Here is a 19,025-nt window from a genome sequence, read left to right as displayed (position 1 = left end):
AATCTCTTCAGATTACCTCAACAAAATGACAACTAGAATACCAAAGGTCTGCAAGGCTGTTATTGCTGCAAATTGAGGATTATTTGACGAAAGCAAAGTTTGAAGGACACAATTATTATATATATATAAAAATCATTATTTCTAACCTTTTCAATGACTACATTTCCTATGCATTTTGCTATATTTCCTATTCAAACTCATTTCATGAATGTTTTCATGGAAAACAAGGACATTTCTAACTGACCCCAAACCTTTGAACAGTAGTGTATATATATACTTTATATATGACACACACACACGTATAATAATATATAAATATATTTACAAGTTCTCTGTACTTCTTCCTCCTCAGTAAAGAGAGATTATCCAAAGAAAATCCTGTCTACTCTGAGGTGAAGACAGGGAAAGCCACTGGTAAGAACCATTATACAGGTTGGCAGTCATTAAAACCTTAATTCGTAATTTTTGAGTTTGTGATGAAGAGGTCTAATTTGCAATAAGCTAATTCCTTCATTTGTTGACTGGAAATGTCCATTGTCAGCAGCCGCTGGACCTGTTGATGTGACCTATGCTGATGTTGACCTCCAAAAGAAGGTCAAAGCCAAGAAGAAGAGAGGTAAGACTAGACATCCCTCCCTCCATATTCCCCCTATCAGAACCTCACTCCTCTTTGACCCATATTAAAAGCTGTATTCTCTATGTAACGGATCATCATGACCTCATACCTTTAACTGTGTATTGTATAACTGTATATTATTCTGTATAACTGTAACATTATGCTGATGTTTTATCCTCACCCCCTATAGAAACAGCAACCCCACCTGAGGCAGAACCTGTCTATTCTCTAGTGAAGCCATACACAGCCCCCGGTAAGACTTAATCAACAATCTATTGAAAGGGTATGAAACTATATCTAAGTATGTCCTAAGAAACTGGTGAGAAATCATTTCTGATCACATTACCTTTTTATCATTGTCACGTACGTTAAGGAACGGGACGGACCAAGGTGCAGCGTGAACGGCGAACATGTTTATTAACTAATAAACACACAAAACAGTAACCAAAACAACAAACTTAACCGTGACGGTCCAAAGGCTAACACACAAGCCTAAACATGAACCTAACAAAATCCCACAACACAGGCAGGAAAACTGGCTGCCTAAGTATGATCCCCAATCAGAGACAACGAGCGACAGCTGTCTCTGATTGGGAACCACACCCGGCTAAACATAGAAATACAAAACCTAGAATATATTCACACTCTGACCAAACTAGCTAGAGTTCTATAGGCCAGGGCGTGAAAATCATCAGTGTGATGAACTATGGATTATAGTGTTGATGTTAACATACATTTGGATTTGCACTCCCATAGCAAATTATCTCCTAAATATTGTCAAAACATTCAGGCCGGCCTATTGGAATCTCTACATTTCACTATTGTATTTGTATTCTCTCTACTCCAGAGGTGGACAAACGTTTTATTTTATTTTCTCAAACATAATTTGCCCACCCCTTCTCTACACCTATATTACCTCTCTCTGAGCCTGATTATGTTTTTCTGTTTCGAATGAAGAGGCAGAATATACATTAAGCTAATTTCTGCATTTGTTGACTGCAAATGTCCATTGTCAGCAGCAGCTGGACCTGTTGATGTGACCTATGCTGAGGTTGACCTCCAAAAGAAGGTCAAAGCCAAGAAGAAGAGAGGTAAGACTAGACATCCCTCCCTCCATATTCCCCCTATCAGAACCTCACTCCTCTTTGACCCCATATTGAATAAATGTTTATTATTCTGTACATTATTCTGGATATTATTCTGGATATAATTCTGGATATTATTATTGATATTATTCTGGATATAACTATTATATTATGCTGATGTTTATCCTCCTACATAAACAGCAACCCCACCAGTAGCAGATTCAGTCTATTCTCAAGTGAAGCCACACAAAGCCACAGGTAAGACTAATAGCCATATGCCATTGACACTAATACAGGTGTAGGATCTTAATTTGACCAGTTTCTCACAGAATGAAAATAATCCTGCAGCAAAAGGATATGTGAGTTATTGTGTGTATTAGAATGCATGGACATTTTTGTAGGGCTTGATACATCTGTATTTAGGGAAAATCAAGTCTGAAATTCTGAAGTGGAAATACAAAACTTTAGAAGCCTCTTTTAAACCTTGAATACACTACAAGTTTGTATTTCATACTGTGCAGGAAATGTCCTGCAACAACAGGATGATCATATTAAGATGCTACACCTGTATTATACTTATTGAGCTAATGCTTTGATATCAAAGTATACTGCATCTATTTAAAGTATACCTCTAAAAAAACGTTGTGTGGTGATATGTTACAGGTCCTTGAAGGAAATGGAGGGATAAATAACTTTGTGTGGTGATATGTTACAGGTCCTTGAGGGAGGTGGAGGGATATATCACTTTGTGTGGTGATATGTTACAGGTCCTTGAGGGGGATGGAGGGATAAATAACTTTGTGTGGTGATATGTTACAGGTCCTTGAGGGAGATGGAGGGATAAATACCTTTGTGTAGTGATATGTTACAGGTCCTTGAGGGAGCTGGAGGGATACATCACTTTGTGTGGTGATATGTTACAGGTCCTTGAAGGAAATGGAGGGATAAATCACTTTGTGTTGTGATCTGTTACAGGTCCTTGAGGGAGCTGGAGGGATAAATCACTTTGTGTGGTGATCTGTTACAGGTCCTTGAGGGAGCTGGAGGGACACACCATCAGAGGAGGAGCAGGAGAAACCTGGGAACATGGATTATGCACACAAACACACACAAACACACACACACACAATAACACATTGTAAACTCAGCAAAAAAAGAAACGTCATCTCACTGTCAACTGTGTTTATTTTCACCAAACTTAACATGTGTAAATATTTGTATTAACATAACAAGATTCAACAACTGAGACATAAACAGAAATTGAATAATGTGTCCCTGAACAAAAGGGGGGTCAAATTCAAAAGTAACAGTCAGCATCTGGTGTGGCCACCAGCTGCAGTAAGCACTGCAGTGCATCTCCTCCTCATGGACTGCACCAGATTTGACAGTTCTTGCTGTGAGACATTATCCCACTCTTCCACCAAGGCACCTGCAAGTTCCCGGACATTTCTGGGGGGAATTGCCCTAGCCCTCACCCTCCGATCCAACAGGTCCCAGACGTGCTCAATAGGATTGAGATCCGGGCTCTTCGCTGGCCATGGCAGAACACTGACATTCCTGTCTTGCAGGAAATCACGCACAGAACGAGCAGTATGGCTGGTGGCATTGTCATGCTGGAGGGTCATGTCAGGATGAGCCTGCAGGAAGTGTACCATTTGATTTGATTTGATTTGATAAGGAAGGAGGATGACTTCCCTGTAACGCACAGCGTTGATATTGACACATATATGACACACCGCCCCAGACAATGACGGACTCTCCACCTCCAAATCGATCCCGCTCCAGAGTACAGGCCTCAGTGTAACACTCATTCCTTCGACGATAAACGCGAATCCGACCATCAACCCTGATGAGACAAAAACGCGACTCGTCAGTGAAGACCACTTTTTGCCAGTCCTGTCTGGTCGAGCGACGGTGGGTTTGTGCCCATAGGCGACGTTGTTGCCGGTGATGTCTGGTGAGGACCTGCCTTACAACAGGCCTACAAGCCCTCAGAACAGCCTCTCTCAGCCTATTGTGGACAGTCTGAGCACTGATGGAGGGATTGTGCGTTCCTGGTGTAACTCGGGCAGTTGTTGTTGCCATCCTGTACCTGTCCCGCAGGTGTGATGTTCGGATGTACCGATCCTGTGCAGGTGTTGTTACACGTGTCTCCCTGTAGTGCTGTCTTAGGCGTCTCACAGTCGGACATTGCAATTTAGTGCCCTGGCCACATCTGCAGTCCTCATGCCTCCTTGCAGCATGCCTAGGGCCCCTGGGCATCTTTCTTTTGGTGTTTTTCAGAGTCAATAGAAAGGCCTCTTTAGTGTCCTAAGTTTTCATAACTGTGACCTTAATTGCCTACCGTCTGTAAGCTGTTAGTGTCTTAACGACCGTGGTGCATGTTCATTAATTGTTTATGGTTCATTGAACAAGCATGTGTTTAAACCCTTTACAATGAAGATCTGTGAAGTTATTTGGATTTTTACGAATTATCTTTGAAAGACACTGTCCTCAAAAAGGGACGTTTCTTTTTTTGCTGAGTTTACATGAAGGATTTTTCCCTTAGTCTTCCGGGTATTCGAACCAGCAACCTTTTGCTTGCTCCTAACCACTAGGCTACCTGTTGCCCTAGTTCAGTAGATTTATGTTGCATAAATGGCAGTTAAAAGCTGAGTTGCTTATAGAAGAACAAACAAAAAACATAAACAAATGTATAAATTGTGAGAGTAATGGAACTGGACAAGATGACGGATGATCAGGGAAGCAGATCTGATGGCATTAAAAACTGAGGAAGCATTGATGGTCTGATGATCCTATGAGTGGAGGAGGGAGCCGGTCAGAGTAGAGAGACAGTCAGCAGCTGCCCCCCCATGTCCTCCGTGCTCTGGGTTGGTGATAGTTAGCTTAGCTGGCTAGCCACTCCTCTCCACTAACTCCATGTGGCACCCACTTGGGTGATGCTATTATGCTGCCTCAAAGGCACTAGAAGCATAACATTATCAGTCAGAGTATCTTATCCACTAGTCCCAGCCATCTCCTCATGCAGTCCTCTCACTTCTTCTGCTTCTCTCCAAGCCGGTGTTGTGGCATTCTAACCCATTCACATCCAAACAGTCTCCAAGCTAGCTTGGTAGGTAGCAAGTGAGCCAAACTGGCAAATTCAAACTTAAAACTCATTCAGGATGACCAATTAATTACGGATTCTGAATTACCAATTAAAAAAAACAAAAAGCTGATAGAAAAATGGCAAAAGAAAACGACTTAAAGTCCCAGCGCTGTCAAAAACGTGATTTTCCTGTGTTTTATATACACTGAGTATACCAAACTTTAGGAACACCTACCTAATATTCAGTTTTCCCCTTTCCACTAAGACCACGCCCAGACATTCCTAGCTAAATTCTTGATTGTCAAATTGCGCTTTGCTTAGAAACATATTTTTTTTTGGATCATTTTAATTGAAAACAATCACATGAAGATACTTAATTGTTACCCAGAAATGATTTGATATTGAGATAAAAATGTCTGCATTGGACCATTAAAAACAACTAAGGATTAAATGTACAAAAAAATGTATGGGATCGATGATCCATGGCTTCCATAAGCGGCACCATCATGGCAATTTTGTATTTATTGTTTATGTTATCAATGTCTGAAATGTATTATCTTTGATTCATTATTTCTGTCATTCGATGATAGATTAACATATTTCTTTATTAATTTTACAGAATATTATCAGTATTATACATGTTTTTTTTCAATTCAACTGTACTTTTTGAATATCTATGCATTGTGCTTTTTAATAAACTTTAGTTTTTCATCCAAGAGATGACATTAATGCTTTCTTACAGTAAATGGATGTTGTCATCATTGTCAACTCTTTCATACAACCTGTTTTGGCCAGCCCTCCTTCAGCCTAATAAAGTTATTGGGCTTGTCAATGTATGAGTTAAATCTGTGATCGGTACATACATTTTGGGACTTTTAAATTAAAGACATACTCCGGAACTGTGGAAACTACAAAGTACACTACATGACCAAAAGTATGTGGAAACCTGCTAGTTGAACTTCTAATTCCAAAATCATGGGCATTAATATGGAGTTGGTCCCCCCTTTGCTGCTATAACAGCCTCCACTCTTCTGGCAAGGCTTTCCACTAGATGTTGGAGCATTGATGCAGAGACTTGTTTCCATTTAGCCACAAGAGCATTAGTGAGGTCGGACACTGATGTTTGTCGATTAGGTCTGACTCACAGTCGGCGTTCCAATTCATCCCAAAGGTGTTCAATGGGGTGGAGGTCAGGGCTCTGTGCAGGCCAGCGGCGCAGCGGTCTGAGGCACTGCATCTCAGTGTTAGAGGCGTCACTACAGACCCTGGTTCAATTCCAGGCTGTATGACAATCCAGCCGTGATTGGGAGTCCCATAGGGCGGCGCACATTTGGCTCAGTGTTGGCCGGGTAGGCTGTCATTGTAAATAAGAATTTGTTCTTATCTGACTTGCCTGGTTAAATATCTATTTTTATGTTCTTCCACACCAATTTCGACAAACCATTTCTGTATGGACCTCACTTTGTGCCATAGGGCATTGTCATGCTGAAACAGGAAAGGGCATTCTGGCTGTGCGCTCGATTTTATACACCTGTCAGCAACGGGTGTGGCTGAAATAGCCGAATCCACTAATTTGAAGGGGTGTCCACATACTTTTGTGTATATGTACAGTAGTGTATTGTGTAGTATGAGCAGAATTACTGTCTTACCTTAATTACCCAGGAAGTCCCTAGTTTGACAGCGACTGTTTTTCTGGAAGCTGTGTTGCGCCATTTTCCCTACATTTCCCCCAAGTGGGCCAGCCCCCTACCAATTTGAGTTCAACCAATGAGCTTCAGCCCCTCGCCATGTGAGTGACAGCTAGCAAGAGGCACATCATGCTCCCACAGCAGAGTGAGAGAGAGAGCAATCTGCACATATGTGATGTAGTATGCAATTTTCAAGGACCACTTTTGGCTTGTGAGCGATTCTTTCACAACTACTGGCTAAAAAGTGTACAAAAGTACCGGTTCATCTCTTTAATGATATATACCCATTGAATCTTGAAGAATATAACTTATAAATGCCTCATGAGCTTAGTTCAACTGCTGTATCCCATCAGCTTAAGACCCATTGAGATTTTCATAATGACTTTTTAGGGAAGGGTGTGCCTGAAAAGGACCGCTTTCTAATGTCATATCCTCTCTGCAGCAGTTCTGAGGAGCTAGTCAGTACTGGTACTGTGTATCACTTCCTCTTTAACAAACCAGGAAAAGTGCTGGGGTGGCAACATTTCAGAGTTTCAACATCTTTACTGATAACAAAACTCTATAATTGAATGTCTGGCATTTGATTGGAAAACCCCTGGTAATAAAACAGAATAGAATAATATAGACTATTATAGAATAGAATAGAATAGAATAGAATAGAATAGAATATAATAGAAGAGAAGAGAAGAGAAGAGAAGAGAAGAGAAGAGAAGAGAAGAGAAGAGAAGAGAAGAGAAGAGAAGAGAAGAGAAGAGAAGAGAAGAGAAGAGAAGAGAAGAGAAATGTCAAAAGAGAACTCTCCAAACTAGTACTTTAGGTTGATCAGTTATGGTTTAGTTGCAACATCAGGAAATACTAACAGAAATACATATCAAGAACTTGAGACACGTGACGTCCTTTCTCTGATAAAAATAGTGATGTGCAACATTTTATAACCGCCCCCTCATCTAAGAAAGCAAGGACCTCTCACTATACTTTAACATTAACCTGCTGTAGTTCTACATCCAACACACACAAATGTCTTGTGTGTTTTTAAAACTGAAATGTGATTGGAAATTGGAAAGAGGTCGTTCAAGTAAGCGTAGATTTCCATACTTTTTCATAATGGTCCCCCGAGGGAATCGAACCCACAACCCAGTTCCATAACTGTGCTACATTCCACGTGTAAACTACCTGACCAGGTCTTGCTCATATTCTCACCATCCTACAGACAAGGTCTTAATGACTAATGGCATCACTGTTCCAGTTAGGGGGGTTCTGTGTCTGTGTTTATATCTATGTGGTCAGACAGACAGACATACAGAGAGACAGACAGACAGACAGACAGACAGACAGACAGACAGACTGACTGACTGACTGACTGACTGACTGACTGACTGACTGACTGACTGACTGACTGACTGACTGACTGACTGACTGACAGACAGACAGACAGACAGACAGACAGACAGACTGTGTCACGGAGACCACCAGACAGGAAGTGACACATTATGTTACATGAAACGTAGAAGGGGGCCTTTGTCAGTAAGCTAGGACCCACTTCCTCACAAAAAACACACTGAACAATGAGCATGCAGGATAACTCATGCAAACCCTTCTGCAGGCATACGATGCCTACATGAAAATACACACACACACCGTTCTGATACCATCAGCCTGATCACCGCAGTAACAGACCCCAAACACGCACTCCTCATGGTCCAACTCTCAAGCTGAGTGAAGGTGTATTTTTAGAGATCGACTATAAAGTGTGACTTCCTTTTCAACTAACATACAGGCAGTATTTTTTAGAACAGCAGCCCTCATCAAAATAAGTCTCTACTCTCTCTTCTCTACTCTCTCTCTCTTCTCTGTGTGTTTTGGTGAGTCTAGCTAGCTACCAGTCAGTCACAGAGAGATAGGGAGGACGTACAGCCAGAGGAAACAGACACACAGCACCTAACAGAGATGTCTGGTGGTCCCCTCTCCTGCTTCTCCAAACAGGAATACTCCTACTCTCTATCCTCCACTATGGTTAGTTGTATGGATTCTCTTTCTCCTGTTTTTTTGTTCTCTGCTTGCTGTTAGGAAAACTGTTCAACGGTTAACTTCCTTGTTGGTTTGTACATGGTGTGTGTTGATTGGGAAGTGCCTTGTCAGTGATTGGTTGGATATCTCAAAACATTTACTTTGTTACTGTGTGATAACACCTCTGACTATATTCAGACAAACATGTATGGTGTTTTGATAATGCATTATTTTATGAAACACATTCCGTCTGTGATGGTGTGGTTGGATCAATAGCTTTTGCAGTGCCTCTGGAAAGCAGGAGATCTTACGATCATGTTCTAGATGCATGTCATTCATTATATTTAAGGTGATACTGGATTGTATCCAATGTTTTTAAGGCGCCCCTTACAAAAATAACTCGCTATCACTTTATTTGGATAGTCCCAAGTAGGTAGTTTGTAGATGATTTGTAGATGTTCAATAACTGTCAACAACATTTCCACTAACTATCTACTAACCCTAACCCTAGCCCTAACTCTAACTTTAACCCTCATCCTAACCTTAACCTTTACCCTAACCATTATTCTAAACCTAACCTTTACTTAAACTTAGCAAGCAGTTGCTTTTCAACAGATAGTTTGTTGATAGTATGATTTAGTGCATTCGGAAAGTATTCAGACCACCTCCATTTTTCCACATTTTCTTACGTTACACCCCTATTCTAAAATGGAATAAATCAATACAAATTCTCATCAATCTACACACAATACCCCATTATAACAATGCGAAAACAGGTTTTTAGAAATTTTTGCAAATATATTAAAAATGAAAAAACAGATACCTTACTTAACATAAGTATGCTATGAGAATCGAAATTAAGCTCAGGTGCATCCTGTTTCCATTGATAATCCATGAAATGTGTTTACAACTTGATTGGAGTCCACCTGCGGTAAATTCAATTGATTTGTCATGATTTGGAAAGGCACACACCTGTCTCTATATAAGATCCCACAGTTGACAGTGCATGTCAGAGCAAAAAACAAGCCATGAGGTCGAAGGAATTGTCCGTAGAGCTCCGAGACAGGATTGTGTTGAGGCACAGATCTGTGGAATGTTACCATAAAATGTCTGCAGCAATGAAGGTCCCCAAGAACACAGCGGCCTCGATCATTCTTAAATGGGAGAAGTTTGGAACCACCAAGACTCTTCCTAGAGCTGGCCGCCCGGCCAAACTGAGCAATCAGGGGAGAAGGGCCTTGGTCAGTGAGGTGACTGAGAACCCGATGGTCACTCTGACAAGCTCAAGTTCCTTTGTGGAGATGGGGAACTTCCAGAAGGACAACCATCTCTGCAGCACTCCACCAATAAGGCCTTTATGGTAGAGTGGCCAGATGGAAGCCACTCCTCAGTAAAAGGCACAAGACAGCCCGCTTGGAGATTGCCAAAAGGAACCTAAAGGACACTCAGACCATGAGAAACAAGATTCTCTGGTCTGATGAAACCAAGATTGAACTTTTTGGCCTGAATGCCAAGCGTCACATCTGGAAGAAACCTGGCACCATCCCTATTCTGAAGCATGGTGGTGTCAGCATCATGCTATGTTTTATTTTTTCAGCAGCAAGGACTGGGAGACTAGTCAGGATCGAAGGAAAGATGAACGTCGCAAAGTACAAAGAGGACATTGATGAAAACCTGCTCCAGAGCGCTCAGGACCTCAGACTGGGGCGACGGTTCACCTTCCAACAGGACAACAACCCTAAGCACACAGCCAAGACAACGCAGGAGTGGCTTTGGGACAAGTCTCTGAATGTCCTTGAGTGGCCCAGCCAGAGCCCAGACTTGAACCCGATCGAACATCTCTGGAGAGACCTGAATATAGCTGTGCAGCGACGCTCTCCATCCAACCTGAGGATCTGCAGAGAAGAATGGAGAAACTCCCCAAATACAGGTGTGCCAAGCTTGTAGCATCATACCTAAGAAGATTTGAGGCTGTAATCGCTGCCAAAGGTGCTTCAACAAAGTACTGAATATTTCAGTATTTAAATTGTAATTAATTTGTACACATTTCTAAAAACCTGTTTTTGCTTTGTCATTATGGGGTATTGTGTGTAGATTGATGAGGGAAAAATAACAATTGAACCAATTTTAGAATAAGGCTGTAACGTAACAAAATGTGAAAAAAGTCATGCGGTCTGAATACATTCCGAATGCACTATATATGGTACTATCCAAATAAAGTGTGACCAAATAACTTGTCTGCAGGACAAGAACAACTGCTGTTATGTCCTACATATTAAAGTTTCGTCATTGTAACTGCATTCTTTTTTTCATAATTAATGAAATAAGACATTTTTTAAAGGTTAATAATACATAATTGATTGTTGCCCATGGAGTGTATGATGCATTTCTGGTGCATAATTACACAGTAAAAACATTATGTAATAATATTAATAATAATAGTAATTATAGTAAAATTAGTAATAATAAAAATAATAGTAACAATAAAAATAATAGTAATAATAGTATAAAAATATATATATTTAATTGTAATAATAATAACAATGATAATAACAATAATAATAATAATAATAACAATAACAATAATAATAATAATAATTTATGTATAATAGTATAATAATAATACATGGTTTTTATATAGAGCTTTTCATGGATCCAAAATGTTTGCATTTCCACATAGTCGATTTGTACTTAGACGTGAGCCAAGGAGCATTTATTGATAAAGATCCACCCCTACTTCTCTTGTCCTGTAATCTCATCCTGTTCTGCTGAATGTGGGGGAGGAGTGGACTTTAAAAAACTAAAGTATAGGACCCACACACTCAAATATGTAAAGATATGTTAAATGTGGATATATTAAATGTCATACAGTATAAATGAAACCTGGAAAAGTGCTGTTTAAATTAAATCCATTATTATCTATTCATTGATGGGTAACACTTTACATTGCAGTATATTATTGTGTAATTATTTGTGTAGGCACACTGTCGGTACACTGTGTACAGTGTAACAATGAGTAACTACAATACTTTCTACACTGTACTTACATGAATAATAAATACACAGTAATAACAGCCCTGTAGTGTAAGTGTAACCATTGATTGATGTCAGAATGTCATGTTGTGTATTTGTGTGTTTCAGGTGTGGGTATTTCTATGTTGTTCAACAATGGAGTGGGGGACTCAGTGGAGCTACCCTCAGGCTTAGAAAGGAAAGATTTAAAGTCAATGGAGTGGAAGTATAACAAAATGGTCATTGCAGAATTTGAAGATAACTTTACCTTACCAAGATCACAGTTTGAGGGGAGACTAGAGATGAACGACAATAACTTCAGTTTAACAATCAGAGAACTGACACTGCAAGACTCAGGGGAATTTCTAGTTTCTGCCGGATCAAACGAAGGACTACACACATTAACGATCACAGGAAAGTACGTTTTCAACGATTCTTCGTCAAATTAGTGAACAATTTGAACATTTTCACAACTTCTAAAAGTTGCTGCGACTCTACTGGTGAAGCAGTCACATAATCAAATCAAATGTTACCGCATACAACAGGTGTAAACTTTTCTGTGAAATGCTTACTTACAAGCCCTTAACCAACATTGCAGTTTTAAGAAAATAGAGTTAAGAAAATATTTAGTAAATAAACAATAATGGGGCTACATACAGGGGGTACTGGTACCGAGTCAATGTGCAGGGGTACAGGTTAGTCAAGGTAATTTGTACATGAAGGTAGGGGTAAAGTGAATATATGCATAGATAATAAACAGCGGGGGGCGGTCATTACAAATAGTCCAGGTGGCCATTTTATTAATTTTGCAGCAGTCTTACGGCTTGGGGGTATAAGCTGTTGAGAAGCCTTTTGGACCTAGATTTGGCGCTCCGGCACCGCTTGCCGTGCGGTAGCAGAGAGAACAGTCTATGACTTGGGGGACTGGAGTCTTTGACTATTTTGAAGGCCTTCCTCTGACACCGCCTGGTATAGAGGTCCTGGATGGCAGGAAGCTTGGCCCCAGTAATGTACTGGGCCGTACGCACTACCCGCTGTAGCGCCTTACGGTCGGATGCCGAGCACTTGCCATACCAGGCGGTGATGGAACCGGTCAGGATGCTCTCGATGGTGCAGCTGTAGAACTTTATGAGGATCTGGGGACCCATGCCAAATCTTTTCAGTCTCCTGAGGGGGAAAAGGCGTTGTCATGCCCTCTTCACAACTTTCTTGGTATGTTTGGACCATAATAGTTTGTTGGTGATATGGACACCAAGAAACTTGAAACTCTTGACCCGCTTCACTACTGCCCTGTCGATTTGAATGGGAGCATGTTCGACCCTCCTTTTCCTGTAGTCCACGATCATCTCCTTTGTCTTGCTCAAGTTGAGGGAGAGGTTGCTGTCCTGGCACCACACTGCCAGGTCTCTGACCTCCTCCTCATCATTGTTGGTGATCAGGCCTACCACCATTATGTCGTCAGCAAACTTAATGATGGTGTTGGAGTTGTGCTTGGCCACGCAGTCGTGTGTGAACATGGAGAACAGGAGAGGACTAAGCACACACCCCTGAGGGGCCCCCGTGTTGAGGATCAGCGTGGCAGATGTGTTGTTGCCTACCCTTACCAGATTCCAACCATGACCATCCATCTTCAGATCCATGGTAGGCTGCTTTGTGTTATTCCAAAGTTTTATCCTGTATTGTCTATCTCCTGAAGGTATGGTCCATTTAGAATGATTCTCTCTCTCTCTCTCTCTCTCTCTCTCTCTCTCTCTCTCTCTCTCTCTCTCTCTCTCTCTCTCTCTCTCTCTCTCTCTTGCTCTCTCTCTTTCTCTCTCTCTCTCTCTCTGTTTCTCTCTCTCTCTCTGTCTCCCCCCCTCTCTCTCTCTCTATCTCTGTGTTTCTCTCTCCGTTTCTCTCTCTCTCTCTCTCTCTCTCTCTCTCTCTCTCTCTCTCTCTCCTCTCTCTCTCTCTCTCTCTCTCTCTCTCTCTCTCTCTCTCTCTCTCTCTCTCTCTCTGTTTCTCTCTCTCTCTGCTCTCTCTCTCTCTCTGTTTCTCTCTCTCTCTCTATCTCTGTGTTTGTCTGTCTGTTTCTCTCTCTGTCTCTCTCTCTCTCTTGCTCTCGCTCTCTCTCTCTCTCAGAGCCGATATCCAAGGTGGCGATCCAGAAGAAGATGTAGCTATTGGCCAACCAGTCCTGTTCAGTGTGGCTGCTGTGCAACGTGTCAGTCTGCTCCAACCTCTCCTACACCTGGGAGAGAGGGAATGAGACGTACAGGGACGACCAGCAGATACACTTCTCTCTGTCACCAGCAGACGGAGACATCAGTGTAACCTGCTACGCCTCCGACTCAGTCAGTTGGAAATCTGCATCTACAACAGTAAAGTGTAGTAATGACACAACAACCCCAGGTAACCAGATATCATAATAATCCACTCCATACACTTTTCATACAGTGTGCTTCTGTGCTTATGTTGTCAAATATAATATACAGTATTATGTAATACATGTGATTACATTGGGGAGATATAATATAGAACTCTGTAGGCTTTAGCATATTGCAGAGTCTAATCCAGTGGTTCCCAGCTCCAGTCCTCCAGTACCCCCAACAGTACACATTTTTATTGTAGCCCGGGACAAGCACACATGATTCTACTTGTCATTAATCATCAGGCCCTCATTGAGTTAATTCAGGTTTTTTTTTTGGTCTGGGACTACAACAAAAAATGTGTGCTGTTGGGGGTACTAGAGGACTGGAGTTGGGAACCACTGGTCTAATCCAGTGTTTCTTAGTCCTGGTCCTGGGGACAATTTAGTTGTTGCCCTAACACTACACGCTTGATTCCACTAAGGTATGATGATGAGTTGATTAGTGGAATGAGGTGTGTTAGTGCTAGGGCAAAAAAGAAAACGTGGACTCCTTTGGGTCTCCATGTCCAGGTTTAAGAAACACCAGTCTAATCACATCTGTGTTATAGAGTATGATACATGGCTGGCCCGGTATAGGATCTACATCGGGGTACCAGTAGGTGGCGCTGTGGTGCTGATCCTCACTGTAGCTGTGGCAGTGTATTGCTGCAGGGGCCGCTGTAACACGGGTTTGTACAGCATAGGGGCCTCATCTATACTTAAAGGGACATTTTAGGCTTTGGATGTATTCTTAGGATGTTTCTGATGTGGCATAAGCATAATTAGATATTTTGTTCAAAATGTTGGGCTTAGGGATATTATGGAAATCGGAAAGCGAGTGTGAAACCTCAGAAGTGTGTAATGTATTAATTATTGGGTATGTTTGTGGATATCCTGTTTAGTATCTATCTTATTGGTTGATATTTTGTTCTTGTCATAAACAGCAGATCTAACTGACAACACAAGAATGAAAGATGTAAGTATGCAGTAAACTACCAGAATTTTGGTAACTTTCAAGAATTGTATGTAATTTATCACTAGACAACTAGAGCCCCTTTTGGTATTTCAGATGATCACAGGTGTCTGTAATTATCTCTGGCCCTCTGTGTGGCCTTATCACGTAAAATATATGAAATAACTAAATAAGATGATTTAAAAATAATTAAATTGAATCACAAAGCTGTGAAAAAAAATCAAAACAATGTTTTATATGAGGGTTTTAGCATAAATATCCTTTATATTTGTAAAAAAAAAAAATTGGGGTCAAACTGGTGGCACTTGTGAAAAAAGTTAATAGCTGGAAGAGTTACAGAGTTAATTGAAAATATGGCCATTGTTGATTAGATGCTTTTAAAAAATTAATTAGGCTAGTTTATCTTGAACCATATGGTCTATCCACTAGAAACTCACAGACAATATGGACACAGCAGAGGTGTAAAGTAAAAATATTTTTAAGTACTATTTAAGAAGTCATTTTGGGTATCTGTACTTTACTTTACTATTTATATTTATGACAACTTTTACTTTTACTCCGCTACATTCCTAAAGAAAATAATGTACTTTTTACTCCATACACATCCCTGACACCCAAAAGTATTCATTACATTTTGAATGCTTAGCAGGACAGGAAAGTGGTCCAATTCACACACTTATCAACAGAACATCCCTGGTCATCCCTACTGCCTCTGATCGAAAATCCGATTTATTCAATTCTCCACATGGTCTAAAGGGCACATCATGTAATATAACAGGCTTTCAAAATTAAAATGTACAATTTATACATAAAATATCAAAGGGATGTTCCTCTGGATTATATGTATAAAGTGGTTACTATGGAGACTGGGATGTCCAAGCACTGTTTTCATGGAACGACCCATGTATGTGTACTGTATTCCACTATACTGTGTATTGTAATTGCTGATAGGCAGTGTTTTTGTGCAATGTTCATCCATTTTGTTTATAGGTTTAAGTACCTTTTTCTGTATATATTCCATACAAGATCAAACAGTCAGGCAATGTCCATCTATGAGACTGTAGGTGATCTGGCTGTCCCAAGACTGAACACGGTGAGAGCGTGACATGAATGGTCATACCTGATATCTTTGAACATAAATAAAATAAAACAGTCTCTGCGTGAATAGGAGACTATGTAGTCTACTTGGAAATTGTCTACATTTCATAATGCTGAAACAGTTTCTTCTTGGTTGCCTGTCACATTTAGCCGCAGACTCTGTATGACAAGATCACATTTGGACGCCAGCCAGAAGCCCCTTCTTCTTCCAACCAGGAAGTACTGTGAGCTGAACAGGATGTGGTCATAATCTGGGCATCTATAGATATAGAACCCTCTGCATCCTCAGCATCCTTCATGTGTACCTTCTGTACATAGATGTTACTGTTTCATTTCATCACGACCTGCACATTTCTGTTTTGTTTTGCTTACTTGTTCAGAACTAGAATCTTCGTCTGTTCATGATCATTATGTGGTACAACTTGTTATTTTCCAGATATTCAGAGTTACATAACTATTTCCTAGGTTATATTGCATTCTATTGTTGCATTAACTGTTTATATTTGCGTAATAACAACTAATAGCCATACAAAAATATATTCTTAAAGATTACCAGTGATTCTGTGGGACTCTACAAGCGTTGAAAACAATTGATTTGTTTGTATTGTACTTTAGATGTGTATTGTACAGTAAAAAGTTTTACATTCCACAGACATGCTTTGTAGAAATCACATAGGCCACATTCCCATCAATTCAAAATATGCTCAAACTATATTTTGTTATTGTGTGAAATCAGACAATGAATAGACCTTAAAACAATAATACTGTCTTTACATATTGAGAAAAAGGAGAGAACATCCTAATAAATATAATGATTTGTAGAAATCATAACGCAGAGATCATATAATGATTCACAGTCACAAAAGTGCAGTATTTGAGAAAGGCTACCTTTAAGTGATAGAAAAACATGAATTACAACATAAATTACATTTTTGTATTTCAGGTGTATTATCCTCTTCTATACATAACAATAATAATAATATATGTATTTTATAAAGCGCTTTCATTTAAGAACTTAAAAAAAAACTATCACAAAAACAAAAGGATCTGGCAGATTCTTGGGCGATTGGATTCAACAGCTTCAGATGATAAGGCATTGAGGCAGTATGTATAGGCAGTAGCTTGAGTGGGGGAGCCAGGGAGAAATGTCAGTCAGGGCAGGTGCTCTTCTTCAGGCACTTTGTCGACTACGATGTTCAGCTCCTTTCTATAGGTAGGCTGGAGTTTTTTTTTATCCCGAAAGTGTAGTACCGACCTGGTTGATGCTTCGACGCCTGTAAAAACACCAAAAATACCAACAAACCTTGGTATAGACATTTGATGTACATACCCACTGGTCAAACAGTCAAACACTGGTTGAATCAACATTGTTTCCACGTCATTTCAACCAAAACAATCTATGTGAGGAGATTGAAGCAACGTGGAAAAGTGATTGGATTTGAACAAAATCTGTAATGTAAAGGCTTTTCATATTTTTTTCACCAACCTTAGACATGAATCCAATGACATATAGATTTTTGGGGGTTGATTTCACATTGAATTCACATTAGTTGACAACTCAACCAAACGTAAATCACAACTAGACGTTGAGCTGTTTGATGTCCGTGCACAGGAGGAAGTTGTTTCTAAAGTAAAGCTGCTTACTTGTTGAACCTGATTGATAACCAGGTGGCGAATCGCATCTCTGCATGTCTGGCAGACATATCAGTGTGGATGACGGATCACCACCTCAAGCTGAACCTCGGCAAGACGGAGCTGCTCTTCCTCCCGGGGAAGGACTGCCCGCTCCATGATCTCGCCATCATGGTTGACAACTCCGTTGTGTCCTCCTCCCAGAGTGCAAAGAACCTTGGCGTTGTTATGATTTAACTGGATAAGAACCCAAATGCAGACAAGTACACCAAGCCAGAGAAGTTTTAACAGGTTTATTTACAATGTTCAAAGTCCAGGTTTCCAAATATATGGGAAGAGCAAGTCCAGGTACAGGGAGGGTAACAGATCCAGATCAGGGCAGGTGTGGTACCGTAATGTCCTAGTGTCCGTGGTGAGTCCAAAAGAGAGGTCCGGTAATGGAGAGCAGGATGGTGGTGGCAGGAGTGAAGCGGAGGCAGGAGTCAGGTTCCAAATATATGGTCGTCTTGACTATGATCTGACGATGAGTGGAAAGTTTGACCGGGTCTTAAAGGCTGAGGTGATTATGGTGAATGAGCTGCAGCTGGAACCCTGACTCCCGCACACCAGACTTCACTCCTGCAATCAAGGACAGACAGAGGGGAGGGGGAGAGCAGAGAGAGAGCTACCTAGCAGCAGTAGGCCTAACAGTACCCCCTCTACGGACGCCACCTGGCGGCCGACGGGGTTTATCGGGATGTAACCTATGAAACTCTCGGACCAGATCAGGATCCACAATGAAGCTCCTGGGCACCCAGGAACGTTCCTCGGGACCATAACCCTCCCAATCCACCAGGTACTGGAAACCACGACCTCGGCGGCGAACATCCAGAAGTCGCCGGACAGTGTAGACCGGACCCCCACCCACGATCTTGGGCGGAGGAGGGGGACGAGAGGGCGGGCACAAAGGGCTAACCGACACAGGCTTAATCTGGGAAACATGAAAGGTGGAATGAACCCGTAGGGAGGCAGGAAGCTGTAGCTTAACCGCGCAGGGGTTAACAATAGACAGTATCTTGAACGGTCCTATAAAACGAGGCGCCATCTTCTTAGACTCCACCTTCAATGGAAGGTCCCGTGACTTCAGCCATACCTCTTGACCAGGAGAGTAACCGGGAGCCTGGGACCGGTGACGGTTGGCTTGCCTCTGCATGTACGCCGAAGCTCGGGACAGAGCTACCCTGGCCTTCCTCCAGACCTTGAAGCAGCGGCGCATGTGGGACTGCACCGAGGGTACCGCAAGTTCCCTCTCTTGGGAAGGGAACAGGGGAGGTTGATAACCCAGAGCACACAGAAAAGGAGACAAACCAGAGGAAGCGTTAGTCAAGGTGTTATGAGCATATTCCACCCAGGGAAGCATGGAGCTCCATGACCCAGGGTTAGACCCAGTGACACAGC

General features: G+C 41.3%; 2 long non-coding RNA genes and 1 pseudogene across 2 annotated transcripts; all 3 read left to right on the top strand.

The window, feature by feature from the left end:
• LOC123487071 overlaps positions 1–19,025 on the top strand; it is a 32,128-nt pseudogene that overhangs the window by 3,843 nt on the left and 9,260 nt on the right.
• Positions 537–2,715, top strand: LOC123487062. The gene is made up of 5 exons (XR_006659599.1): positions 537–616; positions 807–869; positions 1,636–1,707; positions 1,903–1,959; positions 2,573–2,715. It is a non-coding gene; the product is annotated as an uncharacterized LOC123487062 (long non-coding RNA).
• LOC123487067 lies at positions 13,052–15,029 on the top strand. The gene is made up of 3 exons (XR_006659606.1): positions 13,052–13,137; positions 13,618–13,887; positions 14,830–15,029. It is a non-coding gene; the product is annotated as an uncharacterized LOC123487067 (long non-coding RNA).

This window comes from Coregonus clupeaformis, unplaced genomic scaffold (genome assembly GCF_020615455.1).
Source record: "Coregonus clupeaformis isolate EN_2021a unplaced genomic scaffold, ASM2061545v1 scaf1447, whole genome shotgun sequence".
Classification (NCBI taxonomy): Eukaryota; Metazoa; Chordata; class Actinopteri; order Salmoniformes; family Salmonidae; genus Coregonus; species Coregonus clupeaformis.
This window is presented reverse-complemented; position numbering and strand designations above follow the sequence as displayed.